At 32.6% G+C, this 21,697-nt stretch overlaps 1 non-coding gene across 1 annotated transcript; it reads left to right on the top strand.

Annotated features, from left to right (window-relative positions):
* The first annotated feature begins 20,432 nt into the window (after nucleotides 1-20,432).
* LOC113187305 (small nucleolar RNA SNORA5) lies at nucleotides 20,433-20,568 on the top strand. The gene has a single exon (XR_003301399.1). It is a non-coding gene; the product is annotated as a small nucleolar RNA SNORA5 (small nucleolar RNA).
* Nucleotides 20,569-21,697: the final 1,129 nt, after the last annotated feature.

Raw genomic sequence — 21,697 nt, 5'->3', positions numbered from 1 at the left:
AGGTAGGAAAACAGTCTACATTATATGAACTACAATTTAATATGATGCTGTTTTTCTTCATTAAAAATTAAGTATATGAATGTAAAATTTAATTTGGAGGGAGTAACTTATTTTCCTCATATTTCCAGTTTACCCATAACCCTTCTGTTTAAACACTCATAACTTATTATTTTTTTTCTTTGTACTAGATCTATTATAACAAAAAATATAAAAAGATATAAGTGACAACATTTTGGGTTTTCACATTTTGAAAATCATGGAGGATAAAAAGAAAGGTAAAAATATGTAGATATGATACAGAAGATTCAATTGAAATCCCAGTTAAGGAATCCAAAGACAAAGAAATACTGAACCCCATTTCCCATGTAAAGCATAGAAAATGAGTTCTTCCCTGTGGTGTCTTAGTACAATAAAGAAATAGTCCCTAAACTTGAGCCAGTATCTGTGAATTTCTACTTACTCAGTCATGGTGTTAAGAGGTAGAATGCTTTTGCTTTTATATACACTGGCACAAAAAAGGCAAAGTGCATTACAGTCTACTCTATCACGTTTTCCATAGCCATTAAGCAGTACACAAAGGGGCTCAGAAACAGGAGTTCCAGACTTCAATCTTTTCTAAAGTCATCCAGAAACTATGTCAAAGATCCCTAAAAGGACTGGCACTTGAGAACAAAGTAGAAGGATGTACATCCCAAAGAATACTATTTGTCATATCTGGAGACCAATGGTGATGTAGACCTGTTAACTCATGCAAGCTAAGTTATTAAATCACTCCAAAAGATCTTAATTACAACAGCAGGCAAATGAAATTAGAAGTGAATTATCTGAGATTTAATTGTATCATAGTATAATAGGAACTCCACAATAAACATTAAGTCTAATTATTGAAAAAAATAAATATTATGTGTTATACATTACAGATTATAACCTAAAATTTTTAAATATTACATTATAAAAGTTCTCTCTAATCTATGGCAAGACTAAGGGTAAACAAGACCCCATTATTTTATGCAATATTCCTTAACCCCAAATTTTTTATCATTTAACTTCAGTAAAATGTATCTTTTAAATAAGTTTTCAGATACAACATATTTACCTTTTGGTTGCAGGTGCTAGAAAACTAAGACAGATTGTGGCTCTAGAGGATAAATATCCATTAACTCTAGTCTCTTATTATTAATGAAAGTGAAATGCTACATATTAAAATTTCCCAGGAAGATTTTCAAACACCACCCACTTTGGATGTTGAATACTTAGTTTAAGTGAACTTCAACTCATTACTCCAACACATACATGAAATTGGGATCCAATGAAGCAATGTTACAATCTAAGCCATCTCATATATTCTTGGAATAAAAAAATAAGTATATTGTCAAATATAAATATAAATCACCACCAAGAGAAATGGTATTCCTTTTATATAACCTCCCAAGCTTTCTTTTTTGGCCTCTTTCCTTCTAAATATCAGTCCTTGATGTTAATTTCAGCCCAAATTAAATTGTCAAAATATGTCTTTAAAAAGAACTTAAGCATATTAGTACTGACATTGCGTACACGTACGTGCATATGTGATTTCTATAAAAGCAAATTTAAAAAAATGAAACAAATTCTGTCTTCAAGCTACACAAGACTTCATTTAATTTGACCTTTAACTTTTTCCATAAGGAAAAAGTCATTCATAAACATGCAGCCCTTTATGCATAAAGGCTCCAGTGGAGAGATATTTGTACAACTGCAGTCTCTGAACTAAAATAGCAGGAAGGTGTTCAGGCATTCATTATGTTTTGTATAATTTTGTTGGGTTGTTTCCTTAGGACTATGGTAATTATCTATTCTTTAATATAAAAGTTACATATTTTTAGCTAAGCATGGTGACACACATCCCAGCTACTTGGGAGGTTGTGGCAACAGGATTGCTTGAAACCATTAGTTCAAAACCATCATGACTCTCTCTCTCTCTCAAAAAAAAGTGTGTGTGTGTGTGTGTGTGTGTGTGTGTGTCTGTAGATGCAGACAGACATTTTTAAAATGTTGATTTAAAATTATATTTCTGAAACATGTATCAATTACCAATGTATACTGTTATAAGAATATGGTCTCAAACTCTTAATTTAGACATGGCTTTGATTCATGTTAATGTTTTTGCTGTTTATGTTTTTTCATAATCAGAATGGTCAGAGAACAATTAACTTTTTTTTTTTGCTAGCAGGAATAATATAAGACTCATCTACTGGAAATCATCTTGTTTTAAATTATTTCAATACTTCACATCAATATTTGACCATGCAGCTATGAAACTCTAACATTTTGATTCAAATTTATCTTCAAAATATTCATTTATAGTTCACATTTCATGGAATGAATTTTAAAAAGAGAAAATTCAAATGCATGTATTAATGTGATCCTAGACTAAGCAAAACACACAAAGAAATTATTGTCTACACAAAATTCAATGAAAATAGGACTTCCCAAAAAAAACACACATTGCCACTGACTGACCAGCTAGTTTTTTTAGCAGCTAAGTCCAAAGGACAAGCTTTCCAACATATTGCATAACATCATGACTAACTTACATAGTCATTATGTTTTGGATATAATATAATAATATTACAAGTTCATGGGCAAGACATGTGGGAAAGGCATATTTCCCAAAATAGAAAGCAATGAATTTAGTATTTTTGATCCTAAGCAGGATCTCAAAAGTATCTATTGAAAGTATTAGTTATTATATTAAAAAATAATTGATATATTATTACTAAGAGTAAATTTTATCAAATGTGAGCATATTTTTAATTCTCCAATTTTAAGTAGTTTGATTGTAGTTCAGCAAGACATTGTGCATTCCATGTTATCCTTGTTACCTTGTTAACTGTGATATTTTACTGGACTTTTATATCACCTTCAGATTGAGTCTTCTATTATCAGATTTTTAGTCCATCCCAGAATTGATATTTTTAATTTGTTCTTTTTAGTTATAAATGACAATAAATGTATTTTGATATATCTTGTATACATGGAATATAACTTCCAATTTTTGTGGTTGTACATGATGTGGAGTTACACTGGTTGTGTATTCATATATGAACATAAGAAAATTATGTCTGATGATTCTTTCTACTATCTTTCCCACTCCATTAACTCTTCCCTCCCTGCTCCCCCCATCAAATCTGGTGAACCTCCCCTCTTCCTCTAATCCCCTCTATTGTGAGTCAATATCTGGATATCAGAGAGAACATAAAGCCTTTGGTTTTTGTGGGATTGGCTTATTTCAATAGTTTATTTCAATAGTTTCCAGTTTCATCCATTCACTGGCAAATACCATAAATTTATTCTTCTTTATGGATGAGTAATATTCCATTGTGTATATGTACCACATTTTATTTATCCATTAATCTGTTGAAGGGCACCAAGGGTGGTGCCCTTAAGTAATTGAGCTCCAGCATAGATATTCTTAAATATGAAATGGATATTCTTAAATATCCATGTGGCCACATCTGTCTGCTTTTCAAATACCTCCACTATTTCTCTGATTCCCAGGAAAACTTTAGCTCTTTTACTCATTTTTTCACAATTCATCCTTATATTGTTGTTTTATAATTTTTTTACAATTTTTATATCATACATATTTTAATTATTTCAGAGGCATGCTGTGGACTTCCTCTCCTGGGCATTTGTTTATGATAATTTCTCTGTCCAGAATGTCTTTCTCAGCCCTTGATAACTATGGTTCTTTCACTCTTCTCTTTGTATGTTATTTCTTTCATAAGAAATTCCTATGTTTCTGTAATCTTCTGAAGGGAAAAAAAGTACCTTTTTTACTATTAACTCTTATAACAGGTAACCTGATTCTTTCTAATGTTTAAATTTTCTAAAATACCCATTATAATTTTATAGAAAAGAATAACCATTAGAATCATTATAAAACTAATACCTAACAGTTACTGAATAATTGCCTACTATGTGATAGGCTTATTCTTTACCTTATAGCATGTATTTGATCTTTTAAGTTTCCTTATTAGACTTGTATTCTAGTTTATCTTCACTTTAGATAAACAAACAAAAAAATTTAAGTTTCTAGATCAAATCCTCTCAATACTAGGTGGTCAACATGGCTTCTAAACCTAAGCTAATGACTCCAACACTTAGTGCCTTATTAACCAGGCTCTATTTCATAGAAGTTGAAGGAGAAATATACTAGCTATAAAGAAGGGAGAAGGGGAATAGCATGGATGGTGAAAGGAGCCCCTAATCACTATACAAAATACATGTATGAAGATGTGAATTTGGTGTCAAAATACCTTATATACAATCAGAGATATGATAAATTATGATATAATGGTGTATTAAGAATTGTAATGAAAAATAAATAAATAAACAAATAAATAATCATTTGAAAGGAGACAGTCTTTCTGACATCATACCAGTAACTACAAATGACTACAACAAATCAGAGCTTAATAAATATTAGAAAAATAGGAATGTATGTTAAGGAATAAAAGTGGTGAAGTTTTTTCAAAATTATAGTAAATTATAGCGAGTTTCCAGCTGTATGAGTAATTATATTCAAATAGTGCTGATTCAGAATCTTTTGAAAGGTGAGATTCTATCACTTTCCTCTAGAATCATTTTCTTAGCTTCATCCTATTCACTTTTTCACTGATGAGTGTGTAAGATACAGAAAATTGTTACTAAATTCTCAGATAATAACAACTGAAAGAATAGTAAAGATGTCAAATGATATCATCAGAATGTGAAGTCCTAAGAGGATGAGACAATAATACATATCTTGCAGAATATTTGCAATTTTGTGTTTTATATAAAGAGTGTGTAAAATTAAATAAGCTTCTGATAAACTTGAATCTACCTTGATATGAGGCTCTACAATATAGCTGATGCTTCATTTGTAGAATTTATAAAACAAACACATGGTAGAGAAAAAGTTACTATCAATTGTTGTCACAAATTGCTGATATCATGACAGTCTTTAAGATGTTTCAATGGACTGGGCTCCATTTCTTATTTAATTAGAACCTAATCCAGAAAAGCATTGTATAGATGTTATTAAAGTCTGTAATCCATAAAATTTAAGTGATGGAGATCATTCTAGTTCATTGGGGGGGGTAGTTAAATCAGGTGAAAAGCATTAAGAACAGGAATGGAGATATCTTTAAAGAAGAAAAGAACTCCAACTGTGGACAGCAGCTTCAGCTGTCCTTGGGAGTTCTTGCCTAGCCTTCTCTAAGAGCCAGTCCCCATCATCATGTAGACAATTCTATGCAATAAACCTATAAATAACTATATTTCCTACTGGGTATGTTGCTGTGTTTAAACCCTGGTTAATTAAGAAACGTTTGTTAACAATTAGCTCAGTAAAGTAATGAGGTTATACCAAAAGCAAATTCTACCCTGGACTGCTGATGAATGTATGCCACTAGGAGACTGATGATTTTCAGAACACACTAGAATGTAGATTCTGGCCTCTGGAATTTATTTCTCATTATTCTGGAGAGATAGTCTAAAAGTAAAGATGTTCAATTGAAAGTACACAATAGGCATACTAAGCATGACGGTTATTTTAAAATATTTAAATGGCTGTCAAGTGGCAAAGAAATTTTATAGCCTCTCCACAACTGCTCAGATGCTCTCAGAGAAACCACCTTGGATTTATTTCACAATTTCTCCCAAAAAGTTATATCACCCCCCCCCCCATCTACAGTATAGCACTTTTATCACTGAACTGTGAAAAGCTTATCTATAAAATAAATCATGAGTTAATCAGGTTACCAACCATGGATTTTGTAACATTTGTAGGTTTTCCCAAATTCTAGATGGTTTTGGTCCTATATAATATAATATGAGGCATTTAATATTTGTAAAAAGGTAGAGATTTTATTATACCCATTTTACAGATATAGAAACAGATGTTAACAAACAGCAGCATAGTGCAATGAATATGCACATTGTTACTTGGCGGGGGGGGGTTATGACTCTGTCCACCTTACTTTGTAGTTATTTAAGCTACCTCTGCATCAACTTCTTCATGTGTACCATATTATAATAATAATACTGCCTCAAAGAGTTTCTATTATATTTAAATTAGACAACATTTCAAGAAATTAGAACAATGACTGGTACATAGTGAATATTGAAAATATGTTAAATATTAACCTTGTGGTTATTTTTATTGTTTTTATAAAAATTATTGTTGTTACAAGTGAGAAAACCAAGTTTCCAGAAAGCCTAGGTATTGAAACCAATGAATGATCTCAAATACTTCCTCAAATTATCTGACCCCAAATCCTGGGCTTTTCCAACTATGATCCACTTCCTCATGGATTACAATTGCCTATCTCCATTCCTGACAGGATCATAGTCAGTCTGATTTATTTTGTTGGATGTAATGAGAAAAAGAATGACTTCAAGTGTTTGAAAAGCACCATAGATGAGTTTAAGCCTTGTTCAAGTCTTGCAACAGACATCTCTATTATGTAATTTTAGAGCAACAAAGTCATGTCACATACAAATGTGTCAACTCTGCCCCAATCTAATGTAAGGTTAGTTAGTTTTATATGTGTATACCTAGCCCATTCCCATTGTCTAATCAATACCAAATTAAAAATAATGATGACAATGTACTTTGAGTCATGATGTCAGTGAAGTGAATTTTGGAGACAGAATATAGAACTCCATTATATATGCACACCACTTTCTCAATCCATTCATCTATTGACAGGCATCTGAGTTGTTTCTAAAACTTAGATATTATAAATTGTACTGCTATAAATATTGAGGTGGCTGTAATACCCATTTTAGATCTTTTGAGAATAGCAAGGAGTTCTACTCAGCCATTAAAAAAGAATGAAATTATGGCATTTAGCAGTAAATGGATCAAAATGGAGAATATCATGCTAAGTGAAATAAGCCAAGCTCAGAAACTAAAAGGTTGGGTTTTTTGTTGTTGTTGTTGTTGTTGTGTTTTTTCATGTGCAGAAACTAGAGTATAACAAGGGAAAGGGTAAATATAAAGGTAATATAAAGGTAAATATAAAGAATAAATCAAATATAAATTAACAGACGAGCAAAGGAAGTCCAGTAGAGGAAGGAGAATGGGGTAGGGGGAAGGAGAGGATGGGAAGGAAAACAGGGAATTATGAACTGCAATCCATATCCAAGCATGTGTGAATCTGTTGGGATTGACCCCACTGCTGTGTAACTATGAAGCTCTAATAAGAGAAAAAAAAAAAAGAATTTAGATAACCTTATCCTCAGCCTAGCTGAGTTTCTATGTGTCACATTGTTTTATCACATTTTAAAATCTCTTCAAAATGTTCACACAATTTATGTTGATCATTTCCAGGTTCGGTTGTCTGTTCTTTATTCTCCTACTTTTTTTTTTTAAACAATATCCTGTGTCTATGTGTTGACAAAAGATGATAGTGTGGTACATTTTTCACTTGCACATAACTACATCTGTGACTGTTTTAAAATAAGATTTTCTGTAAATATTTTCTGTTCACAGAGAAAATTGTCCTTCTGGGAATGATAAAATAAGAAAATAAGTAGGAAATGCATCAAACAGAAACAAAATTAACCCTAATCAGAGTGCTTTGCAAAGTTGCGGCAACTTCTTACTTGATTTCAGAAACTTCATTCTTGATTTCAAAATAGAGTATTAATTATGTGATGAAGTGACTACCACTCACAGTATCCCTTCAGAGAAGCTTCCTAAGACCATTCCTTTCCCAGCTGAATAAAAACCTCTAATGTCATCTTTCAGGGAAAAAGTCTCACAATAAGAAATGTGCCCCGTGGAATCACAGTTACTAAGTCTGCCCTTCTCCCATAGGACCTACCCACTTCATCATGTTCTTGATCTCATGCAATGTTATTAATATACAAATACAAATATGAATTATCAAATTACAAATATACATGATCCAGCTACAGGCATCTCTTTTCCAGTGTTCAGTTCAGGTTGGCACATTTCCACACATAATGAAAGGGGTGTTGGAAGAAGATCAAAAGCTTTTGGCATAAGTCCCAGTGCTAGCAGTTTCTAGTTTTGTGACCTTGGGCAAGTCATTTGACCTCACTGTTTTATAGTTTCCATATCTTTAAATGTGGATGATAATTCCTACTATGACTAGTGTGAAGATCTACCATAATATCAGTATCTGAACACCTTGGAAATGATCACATTCCATAGAAAAGGGAGGCATGGTTTCAGTTGCCTCCCTTTCGCCTTCATTTTCAAGCAATGAAAGCACAGTTTAACATTGGGGTATGGAGCAGATGAACACATGGTTGTGCTTTGTCCCCACTAAAACTGATTGGTTTGGTCCCCAATGTGTCTGGTGGAGGCATTGAGAAGTAGTAACTTTAAGAGGAATGGATGATTTTCCTCCAAAGGGAGTCCTCTCCCCAGAAAGTAGACTTCTTGCCAGGAGAGTGAATTAACATTAGGCGACTCGCACTCTTCCTGGTCTCTGCTCACACAAGCTTCTCTGACTGATAGGATGCATTCGAGAGCCCTTGTCAGACACTGGCCCCATCCCATATGGATTTCGAACACCAAGGTTGTGGCTCAAATAAACTAATTTTCTTTATATACTACCCAGCTTTAGTAATTCTGTTACAGAAACAAAACAATCTAGAGCATGAGTGAAGAGATGATTGGGGGATGACTTTTCTTGTTGTTGTTCTTAATATTATTATTATTATTATTATTATTAATTTGGCACTTGCGGTTTGAACCCAAATGGGATTTCACCACTGAGCCATATTCCCAGCCCTATTTATTTGTTTGTTTATCAGATAAGGTCTCATTAACTTGCTTGAGGCATCACTAAGTTGCCAAGGCTGGCCTCAAACTATGATCCTCCTGCCTCAGCCTTCTGAGTAACTGGGATTACAGGTGTGTACTACCATGCCTGCCTGTTTTTGTTTTTAAGTTAATTAACTTATCTAAGCAATAGCTATCAAACTCCTACTGTGTTATTATTATTATAAGAACATTGGACTCTGAGAAGACAAGAGGTCACAGAATTAAGTAAATTAACAATGTCAAATCAGCATACATACTAGATGCCATGAAAAAAGAATGGTACAGGATACAGCTGAAGCATTTGGACTCTGAGGTAAGAAAATGAAGTCAGAAGGGAAGGAGTGAGGGATGATGTGATTGGCTGGGTTCACTTTACAGAATATTTTATGCCTCTCTCAAGTTTTTATAGTGTTTTTTAAATGCAAAGATATTTGGCAAATCATTCTCTTCTGAATTCTCCAGTGATCATGATGTCCCTCAATGAGTTTATGTAATTCATCTACAAAGATTCAGCAAACAAGTATAGTAAAGCTAGGTGGTTAGAAGACATTTTTAATATTTGAACATCCTCAAAACTTGGAATTTTCTTACTAATATCATCACATGGTTTATTGATATGTATATTGTTTTCTAGTTGGTCCAGCTAGGATAAATGCTGAACTGCTTTTGGGCTGATTAAACACAGATCTGAGTATCCAACTTCTGGTAGAGCTAGATTTTTATTGTGTTCACTGTAACTACTTGCTACCACCAGCAGAACATTGGTAAGTCCACATGTGTATTTATGATACACTAAAAGTCCCAAATGCTTTGTATTTGCATCAATAAGCAAAGAAACTTATTTTCTTTTTCTTTCAATATTTAAATAGCTTATCATTTAATTGCTTGGCACTAATTTTCTATTTGTTTTATTCATTACTTTTTATTGTGCTGATATGAATCTTTCAACAACTGAGATTTTTGAAGTTTTGATCAATGATCAAAGTCTTCATCAGTGACCACCTGACCTTCCATGTGAAAGTTTCAAGGATTGTTAATGTTAGATCACATTTGAGTTCTAATCCCAGATGGAGAGTAAAGCCCATAGTTTGGACAGAATCAGGAAAGTAAGTTCCCCCAAACTCTTGACAATTCATCACAGCATCTGAGAATTACAGATTGGCTTGGTAGGATCAGTCCCATGCCCTCTGGTTCTAGGCAAACAAATTTTTAACATTACCTGAAATGTTGATCTATAGGGAGACCTGGGTGTGCCATTATGAGCAATTAGTAAGTATCTCTAGGTTCAAACAACTTTTCGTGGTTCACAGCTATCCTGATGCCACAAATATATGGAAACTGAAACTTTCACTGGTTCCATTTTTCACTTTGCTGTATGGCAGAGGTCAGAAACTGTTTTGTTTTGTTAAGTGCAGTTTTTTTTTTTATTTTAATAGAAAACTTTTTCTGTATAGGAGGAGATAGTAAATATTTTAGGTTTTGTTAGGCAGTTCTATCAGGCACAATTCCTCATTCTGCTGCTGTGGCACCTAACAGGCAATAACTAAGTGGAAATTTCAGCAACTTGAGCAGGTTTAGAACTGACAGCCAATACTGAAAAATGTAAGCTCAGCACAAGTATTTGCTCAGCACATGTATCCAGTGCCTACTTGTGCCAAGAACTGTCAGAATATATATAGACAACATAAAAATGCCCCCCTGCCTTATGCCACTTATATTTAAAAAAAATAAATAAATAAGCGTCTTCTGAGTTGAAATATTACTTACAAGCTCAAATAAAAATCCTTATCATTTAGAAGCCTCATCTAAATCCCCAAGATAGACTCTTTTTACTAAATTTCATTTAGAGCTTCAGTTAGCCACCTCTGTTAACACTGAATATGGTTTCATGTCTCTGCCATGAATGGTGTGATGTAGCAAGTTTCTCTAATAAAGATGAAGTTATTTTCATTTGTTGCTTTTTTTTCTGTTTTCTCTTATATCCTATTTTTTTTAATGAACGTTTACTTTAACATTACTGAAGTTTTCATAATTATAGCTTCTTCTTTAATAGTGGTTTGAAGTTTTGTAATCAGTTTCTGTTCAAAACTAAAGAAACATATCATTGTTACTTTTATAAATAAGGGTTGGTACAAATTCAGAAGCTACTGTACCACTCATTATCTCTACAAGAGTAACAAAATATTCCAGTGAGTTCTCATTTATTAAAAAACAGTCAACGATCTTTATTCCTCCTATTCCTTTATTATTCCTACAGCATTATTATGTTATAATTTTCTGAATATTCAATTTGAACTGAATGAACAGTACTAATATTTTAAACTGAAAATATGTAAATATGCTGACAAAAGCAGTGCACATTTTAGAAAAGCTTTGCATACGGCCCTGATACTAAAGAAGTGATAAATATAAAAATATTTATATAGAAATATAAATATATAGAGCCTATATTTCAAAAGCATTTTTATCAAAATCTTTGCTATTTCCAAGCTTTATTTCTCATCATTTGAAAAAATTAATATGCTGAATATATTAACTTTGTGTGAATGGATTAGGAATGAAAACATCCAAAAATATAATTCACTTTGTTCACAATTTAGAAGCAGATTCAATTCTCAAAGGCTAGGAATGTAGTAACAGTAATTATGACAGCTCTTGGTCTAACAACATCTTACTATTTCAGCATATTTTTTCAATGAAAATAGATTTAAAAAAATGAGGCCTGTTATATAAATAATGGCTTATATAAATGACCCTAATTGAAGATTTGCGTTGTCTTATTTAGTTTTGTTTTTGAGTTCTATTATTATTCTATTTTGAGTTTGTCCTTTCATCTTCACATTTCATGAAGAAGGGGCCGTCTGAAGCCACGGTGATTACCTCGTTACATTTGCTATCCTGTCTAGAATAACAAGTAGTCTTCTACTTTATGGTATAAATGCATAATTTTATTTATACCTGCTTTGCAGAATACTTCATGATTTAATTTTTTTTTTCCTCTGTGAGAAATTAATGATAAAATTGTCTTTTTCTGTATCATCTACAAGCATTATCTTGGTTAACATTTGAACTTGATCAAGATATTCTTAAAAAATTTAATTGCATGCTTATACACTATTTCTATGAAAGATGTAATTTTAAGAATGAGCAAGTATTAAAAATCAATTCTTTAAGAAAATATGACCTAAATGACATTAACTATTCTCACTGTACAATTCCATAGATTGGTACAACTTATTATTCCTAATCTGAAACTTTTTACTGTCTATCTTTCTGTTTCCCAGCCTGTCCGTCCTCAGATTCTGGTAACCACCTTTCTACTCTATTTATATGAGATTAACATTTTTTTAGATTCCACATATAAATGAGACCATTCAGCATTTATCTTTCTGTGCCTAGCTTATATTAATAAGCATTATGTCCTCCAGTCCCATCGCATGGTTCTGGAATGACAGAACTTCTTTTATTTTTTTTTTCAAGCCTGTTGTTTTAGTCAGGTTGTTGGCTTCTGTGACTAAATGACCCAAACAACATAACTGTAAAGGAGGAAAAGCTTATTTGAGGGCTCGTGATTTCAGAGGTCTTAGTCCATAGAAGGCTGGCTCCATTCCTTGGGGTGCAAGGTGAGGCAGAACATCATGACAGAAGAGAGTGACAGAGAGAAGCAGCTCACATGGTGATTAGAGAGAAAGAGATCTCCCCTTGGCTGATACAAATATATACTCCAAAGCCATGACCCCAATTCCAACTCCTCCAGCCACACCACTTCAGTTACCACTCACTGAATTCGTAATTTGCTGATTAGGTTAAGACTTACACAGCCCAATCATTCCTCTTCTGAACCTTCTTGCATTGTCTTACATGTGAGCTTTTGGGGGACACAGCTCACTTAAACCATACAGCTGTGTAATCTTTCATTCTGCACATATACCACTTATCTTAATTAGTTGAGTGACTCTTTCTACAATGTATATAGAGATCAAGAACTTTGACCCATTTAAGTGTGCACAATTATTATTTGTCAATTAAAAATACATAAAATCTTAAAAAGAAAAAAAATATATAGCTACTCATTTTAGCTTAGTAGCTAATAGTTGTCTCATAGTGCTTTTGTAGTTTGATTAAGATACATTTTATAAGCATTTATATGTTAATTTTTACAAGATAACATTTTGAAGATATCAAGTTCCTTATATTTGAAGAAAAGTCACTTTTACCTAAACAGTATATTTCGGCTCACTACAATGCCATCTTCAAACATACATTTCACTAAAAATTGTAATATCATGAATTTACCACATTTAACACAACGGTGTGAAAAAGTCTGTTGTATTTTCTATCACAACATTGTTACTATTCTATTATATATGCTTGAAACAATAACAAGGTGAGCAAAGTTTTTAAAGAAAATGGCTATAAATAAGTGAGCGTCAAGGACTTAATTTAGAAATATAACACTGCAGAGCATTTCTTGACTTTTCAACTGCCAGTACTAATTTTCTTAGGACCAAGAAAAGGACACAGAGAATAGAGGAGTAAAGGGATGGACTCATTGTTGCTGTGTAATCTTTCATTCTGCACATGAAGTGAAGTTACACTGGTCGTGTATTCATCACATGTTAACATAGGAAGGTTATATCCAATTTTTTTCTACTGTCTTTCCTATTCCAATCCCCATTTCGTTTCCTTTATTACCCTTTGTCTAATCCAGTGAACTTCTATTCCCCTACACTACCACTTATTGTGAGTTAGCATCCACATATCAGAGAGAATAGCCTTTCTTTTTAACAAAAACATCTATACATTTCTTCTACAAAGGAAAGCATTTAAATTCCAGTACCTTAGTATGCACATATAACCTTATAATAATACTCCCCACAAGTATTTTAAAAATCAATAAATAAATCAATATTACTCTGGAGTCTGCCAGAGTTATAAAATACATTGATGGCTTCCCTTTTATGTGTTGGATAAATGGATTTCAATTGACTGGTTACTGATTTTTAGGCTCATTATGATTTTTGTTTCTTAAATTTTTATTTTTTGAGACTCCTCAGGGATACAATATTATTAATTAAAATTCAGACTGTGTTTTAGAATTCAGTGTTTCTTTTTAAGAAGAAGATGGGTTATTTTCATTGTTTTCCTGGTCAATTAGTCAGAGAGAGAGAGAGAGAGAGAGAGAGAGAGAGAGAAAGAGAGAAAATACCACAGTATTATCATGCAAACAGAAAAATAGTACCTTTGGAATAAAGCAAGCAAGTGGAATTTAAATATATACTTACATTTTCAGTATTTTTATTAAAAAATAAAAATATTTCTAGTTTTCTTTTTGTGACTTTTTGTTGATTCATAAAGTTTGTTTTTCTTTTTAAAATTGATTTTCAATTGATATATAAAAAAGAAAAGTTTTAAATAATTTTGAAAATGAAAAATAAATTTTCTCTTGACTCTATTTTTACTTGCATTTCTTGCTTCATTTATTTGCTCACCTTTGCAATAAACTTAATGAAAGAATTGTCTGTACTGTAATTTCCAGTTCCTCTCCAATTTTTTTCTCAGAAACTGACTCCTATCATTCCACAGAAACTCATTTGACTAGATCCCCAGTGACCTCCAGTTTGCTAAAAACAGTGCTCAATTTTAATCATTGTTTTAAGGATATCTGGGACAGAAGGAACCCCTGAAGCAAATTTTAAATTGGGAAAAATTTTGAAGTTTTTAAGAAACAGAAAGACCAGAGACATTTGGATAAACTTCATAAGGAGAAAAACTAAGAAAGACAGTCCCAAGGTTAATGGAGGCAAATCATAAAGGGACTTGTATATTCTTATAAGGTGTGGATTGTTCTTTTCATGATAGGCCTAACTATTGAGAGCAGAGGATTGACATGAACTGACTCATGCTTTGAAAAGACACACTTTACTGTTGTAGAGATAATAAATATGGGTGGTGATGAGGCTGGCAGGTCAGACAAATGCACCATGGAAAGCTAGGAGACATAATAGAGTGATATCTGTAAAGAGAATGAAATGACCAACTCAAACAATGTGCTGATCAATATTTAAAATACTCATCACCAGACGTTTGTAACTTCTGCTTGTTTAAAAAAATTGTAGTATGCTATTAAGTGATTTAAAAAAAAAGAATAAAATTCTAACACACTGGAATAGAATTTATCATTTGAAACATTATATTAAACAAAATTAACCAGTTTTTTTTATTTAAAAAAGGAATGGTGTGTAATTCCATTTGTTTAACATGTTCAGAATACACAAGTCTATAGGTAAACATCCTGAATGCAGTAGTTGGGGGTTACTTTTGTTATGATAAAAATATTCTAAACAGATATTACCAATGATTTGACAACTCTGAGTATATTAAACCCAGCAAATTGGTTGATTTCAGAGTATGTGAATTACTTCATAATAAATATGTTTAAATAAACAAAGATTATTAATAAATGAAATGGAAAAGTCATAGTATATCCTGCTAATGACCCAAGTTTCATGTATAGCTGAAATTCTGCAATTTTCTATAAATTTGGAAAGGGCAGAGTTTTTGAAAGGGTGGAGTTTTTGAACACTGATTCCCACATTTATATTATTTGAACATTATTTTTTATTTGTGCATTAGAAGTATACATAATGGTGGGATGCATTTTGTTGTTTGTACATGCAAATAATTTGATCAATATCATTCTGTGGAAACTTCCCTTTCCCTCCCCTCCCCCCTTCTCCTGATATACATTCTTCACTCCATAGACCTCCATTCTAATACTGTTATTATGTTAGAGCAATACACACACACACACACACACACACACACACACACACTCAACTCACTGTGTGCCTTCCCATACATGGGCATAGCATTATTTGGTAGATTTTATACCCCTTACTTACCCAAGCCATCCTCCCTTCCCTTCATCTTGTTACCTACCCTTCGTCTAGTCTATTGATCTCTCTTCTGTTTTCATGAGATATCTCTTTTATTCATTTTTATTGCATAATTTTTAATTTAATGTTCTAGTAACTTGGATAGGAGATGTATGCAGAAGTGAAAAATCTGTGTAATTTTTCATATTTTTCAGATCATATGATTTTGTCTGGTTAAAAATGTTTATGCCATTTAATAACCAATCCCAGAGAATATTATAAACATGTATCTTTGATTTATTCACCTTGATGAACTTCATGTTGATGAAGGTTAATAATAATGAGGAGAAGCAGAATCATTTATGTTTGCATTTTAAAGAGTATACCTTCTGTTCTGAGAGTCTCCAGTATCATGAACAAGCTGTTAAAACTTCCCAAACCTGCCTGTTCAGAATCTCCTGCATGCCTGATAGTTTGACTCACCGGTTCTCACTCCAGGAAGAATTAAGGAGGCTTAACAAATATGAGATTACTTAAAGAAGCTCAATTTATAATCCATAAAATTTATTTCATTTCATGATCCTTCTATCTAATTAATTTATATTACCTTTATCTATCATTGACCTTGGAAGCATAAAGCAACAGTTGCAGGTTCAATATCTATGCTTCTCTGACAAGAAGTTACTCAGGAACTACTGTGTAAAGCTAGACTGTTTTGTTTGCCAAAAGGAAAAATATCTATTTTCAAAATAATGTGATATATTTAATCAATTGGTTTTAGACAAAAATAATGTTTCTTTTATATCCAGGTAGATGTTCAGATTTTTCAGTTGTGGGCTTTCAGTGATGCTCCAGAGCCCTGTTAAAATGTGTCCTTTCACCCAAGTGCAAAGCTCATACCGTTTATACTCCCCAAGCAAATCTTTACTGTTTATAATCCTTTTTTGAACTTGAGGAGAAGACAAACACTATGGTCAGAAAAGAAAAGAGAGGTTCTGAACAGCCCAGTGGTTCTACAGATAGGCTGACAATTTCTGTCCCTGATTCCTGTCTCACAGTCTCATTCTCTTTCATCTGCCTCCTCCAAGCTTAAATCAGATACTGGGTTCTATTGGTTCTGTCAAGTATTCTATTTCAGATCTCTGTGGTAGCAATATTCCTTGAAGGGTTTTCTAAGACTCTCCTTTATTCTGGTTTATCAATATCATCTTAATTCTTCTGGGTCTTTAAGAAATCCACAAAAATATTCTCTTTGCAGCACTGCAAATTTCCTTCTTATTCTCCTTCTTCTTTAGCAGGGGAATTTTTTGTTTTGTTTTTTGGTAGAAATGGGCTCTATTTTTTTTTTTTTGCACCTTAAAGTGGATTTTGATAGCATCCTCTATATAGATATGTATCTTAGTTCATTTATACTTTCTCAACATTGATGCACACATCAAAAGAAGTGATAAATGGATATTTTGTGTCATTGATTTATGCCTACATCTCCCTCTTTCAATGGCTGTATACCATAACAGCTCCATACTCCTCTCTCATTAAATCTGAGAATTTCATTCCACCCTTAGTTTAATTGTGGGTTGCAATTGGAGAGATTAGTTATCTACATTTTTTGTTATTTATTTAGAAAGATTATGTGGTTTAATATTACCATCTTGAAAACAAATTTTCTATTAAAAATAATAATATAAGGCTGGGGCTGGGGCTCAGATGTAGCACACTTACCTGTCATGTGTGAGGCTCTGTGTTTGATTCTTAGCAGTTTATGTTAACTAAATAAAATAAAGATCTATCAGTAACTTAAATATATTTTTAAAAAGAATAATGTAATGCATAAATTGTATGCTATATATTCCCCATTTTTCTCAAATGGGTAAGACCTTATTTTATAAGTAGGCATTATTCTTATTCTTGTATAACCTGTATATTCTGTTTCATTTTTAATTATCAAATTTCCATTATTCTTTCTATTTTAGGCTTTATTTTTTTTTCACAAATGATATAACAAAACAAGTTCCTGCAAAAATTGCCTGTGAAACTATTACACAGAATTTCAGATCCTAGGGCTAATTCTATGACCATATGTTCTTAATTAAATCAAAAAGGATATTGGTTCCCATATTTACATTCTGTATATTTCTTTTCCCTTTTCTGACTTTATACTTTATGTCCATATACATTCACATAACAAAATAGGAGTAAATAAGGTGCATGTTCCTTTCATATTTATGCACAAGATAATGATAGGAATCCTGACCAATGTTCATGTGTACCTAATTAGAAAAAAATGATAGATCATAATATTTTTATTATTTCCTTATTCTCTCCCTGCTTTCTTTTCTTTTTCTTTTTTTTTGGTACTAAGAATTGAATTAAGTGACACTCGACTACTGAGTCACATCCTCAGCCCTATTTTGAGTTTTATTTAGAGACAGGGTGTCACTGGGTTGCTTAGTATGTCACTATTTCTGACTCTCCCCCACTTTCTGACATGCTGCCTAGTAGGTATCTATCAATAAATAAATGAATGAAATAAAATTATGGAATATTCATAATTATAGTCATTCCAGATATAAGACATTGAGGAAATTTATTTAAGTTTTTATCCAGAGTCTTGCATATTTTTTGTCTGCAATCTATTATCTATGCTCACTTCATTTGAACACAAGCCTGGGAGAGGAGATTGACATAGTTTAAAGAAAGATTCGCTTTATAACTGTGAATGGGAATGATGAAATAAACATAATATAGTTCATATAAACTAAAAACTTACCTATATATTGAATAAGGGAGCAAGGAAAGTCATTAATTATTTTAATGCATGCCTACAGAAGCTTTGGTACTTTACTGGATTTTTGTTTACCTAGAGACATTTGCATTTCAAGAAGATACAGAAGAGTGCAGAAACATGATGTTAGCTACATTTCCTCTGAGCACCTAAACATGTAAAAATTTTGTTTTATTTTTTATTTCAGTAAGAAAAGACTTTTCTAGTTAAAGCTAACCAAGGTGTTGTAAAAATCTTAGAAGACATTGACAATGTGATCTTTTAAAAGTGTTATGCTTGGCAGTTTCTTAGGGGTGTTTAATAGAGAAATCATATTCTTGAGAAACAAATACAAGTAAATATTAAAATTATACATTGCACTACATTTTGAAACATACAAGATGGTGTAAGATAGGTACTGAACACCGATCATGCATAAATTTTTATATATACCTGTGTTTAATTTTTAATTATAATACATTATTTGAGCAAAATTTAAATAAATTTTCTCTTTATAAAATCTTTGTGGCTCTAGTTAGCATACTACGTATATAGAGTAAAAAATATATATAGTAAAAAATAAACATTATTATATATTATCAGCAGAAATTGAAATCTTGTCTTTGTTATTTTGACAAGGAATAAATCCCAATTTTTCAGAGCATTAACCTGTATCATTCTTGAAAACCTGATTATATTGGGAAAACAATTTATTTTTTATTATTAGTTTGCTTGTTTTTATAATAGTACTAATAAAATCTCATTGTAGATAAAGCAGAAATTCAAGAAATAATGATAATAAAAATATTGCCACACCTTTTCCAAGTATCTACAAATATCAGTTGATACCCAATTTTGTTAATATACATTAGTATATCATATCTCTTAATATTGTTCATTTTCATGAGATTGGCCCTGTGATTTACTTTGGCCCTAAGGCCAACAGCAAAAATAACATATGTTAAGGTGTTGTTTTTTTTAATATTTATTTTTCAGTTTTCGGAGGACACAACATCTTTGTTTGTATGTGGTGCTGAGGATGGAACCTGGGCCACATGCATGCCAGGTGAGCGCACTACCACTTGAGCCATATCCCAATACCATATGTTAAGTTTTCATGAGAACTTTACATTGGTGATAACTATCTTGAAATATTTCCACCACTGTGTGAAAAATATGGATTATTATTCAGAGGAGACTTGTGGAGGAAAACTAAAGTGCCCTCAACTATAGTACCAGCTAATCTCCATACATTTGGACTTGGACCATTTAGATCAAAGAGTGACCTTTTGCACATACACAGGTCTCCCCCAAAGAGACCAGCAGAAAACTGTCCAAAATGAACTCATTACAGTTGTGGAACAGTTCACAAATAAATAAGTGGTAGTTGCAGAGATACTTTTTTTTCTTTTTAGTGCTAAGACAGAATGCAAGGGTATTTTACTACTGAGATATATCCCCAGTCTTTTTTGTTTGTTCATTTATTTGGAGATAGGTTTCTCTTAAGTTACCAGTGCTAGCCTTAAATTTGTTATCCTCCTGTCTCAGCCTCCAGAGCCTCTGGGAATATAGGTTTGTGCCACCATTCCCAGGTTAAATGATTGTTGTTTTAAACATAGGTAACTGGAATAGAAATTGGAACTTAAATCTAAGGTACTACCCTTCAAAAACATTAAGCATGTGGCCTTGGATTTGTGCTTGAGCATTGAATAGAGAATGCAGAAATGGTGAACAAGGGTTTTGCAAAAGTGGAACAGACTGAGACAATTACAAATGGAAGCTGGAAAAATGGTAAACTGTTCTGGAAGGGTAAAGTGATTGGGTAATATTTAAAGTGTCAATTGGCTTCTTTATCTACCTAGGAAGGGGGAGACCAAGTCAGGAAAAGAGAGATGGAGTAATGAACTAGTTTGCAAGATGAAGACAGAAGATTTAATAACAGTTGGATTAAAAATATTCTTTGTTTTGCAGTCAAGTCAAATTCAGCTCCCATCTTCTCGTGGTGGAGGCTGGCCCAGATGTCTGCTACAGCAAGTTCTGCTGTTCATGGGCCTTGTGTCCCCTGCCCTGCCACATGGGGATAAGTTTGGCTGTGGATATTGTACCTTGCAGGGGATATATATATTTTTTACAAAAAAAAAATTTTTTTGTACCAGGGATTGAACTCAGGGCCACTCGACCTCAGAGCCACATCCCTATCCCCATTTTGTATTTTATTTAGAGACAAAGTCTCATTGAATTACTTAGTTTGCTACTGTTACTGAGACTGGCTTTGAACTCCTGATCCTCTTGCCTCAATCTCCCAAGTTGCTAGGACTATAGCTATGTGCCACTGCTCCCAGCCAAAAATATTCTTTTCCAAGTCTATTCCACCTAACAAAAATAAGAGATTCTCAAAGTAAGAATCATTAAAGGAAGTTCTGAAAATACATTGTTAAGACTCAGAAATTTAAAGACAATGTCTAGAAGATACTATAAGCACCAATAAAATAACTTTGAAATATTTTGTGAATAATTATTTTTCTAAAAAGTCCAAATAAATACAGTTTTTGAAACATGGGATAAATATGATCAGATTATTAGGAAATCAATAGGAAACTAAAAGTTTGTTAAGATTTGCCAGCTTGGACAAAAAGACTTAAAAGTCAGTCAAAATGAAAAATGGTTCTGGACCATCAACTTTTTTCTTCCTCTCTTTTCCCAGTCCACCTTTCCTTGCCTTCCTATCTTTTTTCCTTCTTTAATCCCTTCATTCCTTCCTTTCCACTCACCCCTTTTTTCTGTCCACCTCCGTTTCTGGTCATGATGGGTTCAAGTTGAGAAATCTCCTTGTCATCCACACTTAATAATGATGAATAGATAATGGAATTCAGGCATGACACTTTTCAATGTTCATCTAGAAACCACCAGAGTTCACTTTTAAGAAGGAAACACTAGAGTAAAGCTGAAGCTACAATTAAAGTAATCAGTGATTGCAGGTATTAGCCTGGAGAGGGGAAATTTATTTATTTCTGTGGATTCCATGAACATCTAATTTGTGTCTGTGTTTTGGTCTTGCTTTTTGTCTCACTGAATTATGCTTCTGTAATATCTGTGTCTTCTGTTGGTATTCTGTAGATTTTTTTTTTATTTTGGAAGAATACCACAATCTAGCAGAGAATACCAGGCTGCCTCCTAACAAGAGCATGACCTAGATGTGGCAGTTTCTAGATATCAAGGATTGATTTTATT

The sequence above is a fragment of the Urocitellus parryii genome, chromosome 1 (assembly GCF_045843805.1).
Source record: "Urocitellus parryii isolate mUroPar1 chromosome 1, mUroPar1.hap1, whole genome shotgun sequence".
Lineage (NCBI taxonomy): Eukaryota > Metazoa > Chordata > Mammalia > Rodentia > Sciuridae > Urocitellus > Urocitellus parryii.
Note: the sequence above shows the minus strand (reverse complement) of the source record. Positions and strands in the feature narration are given on the sequence as shown.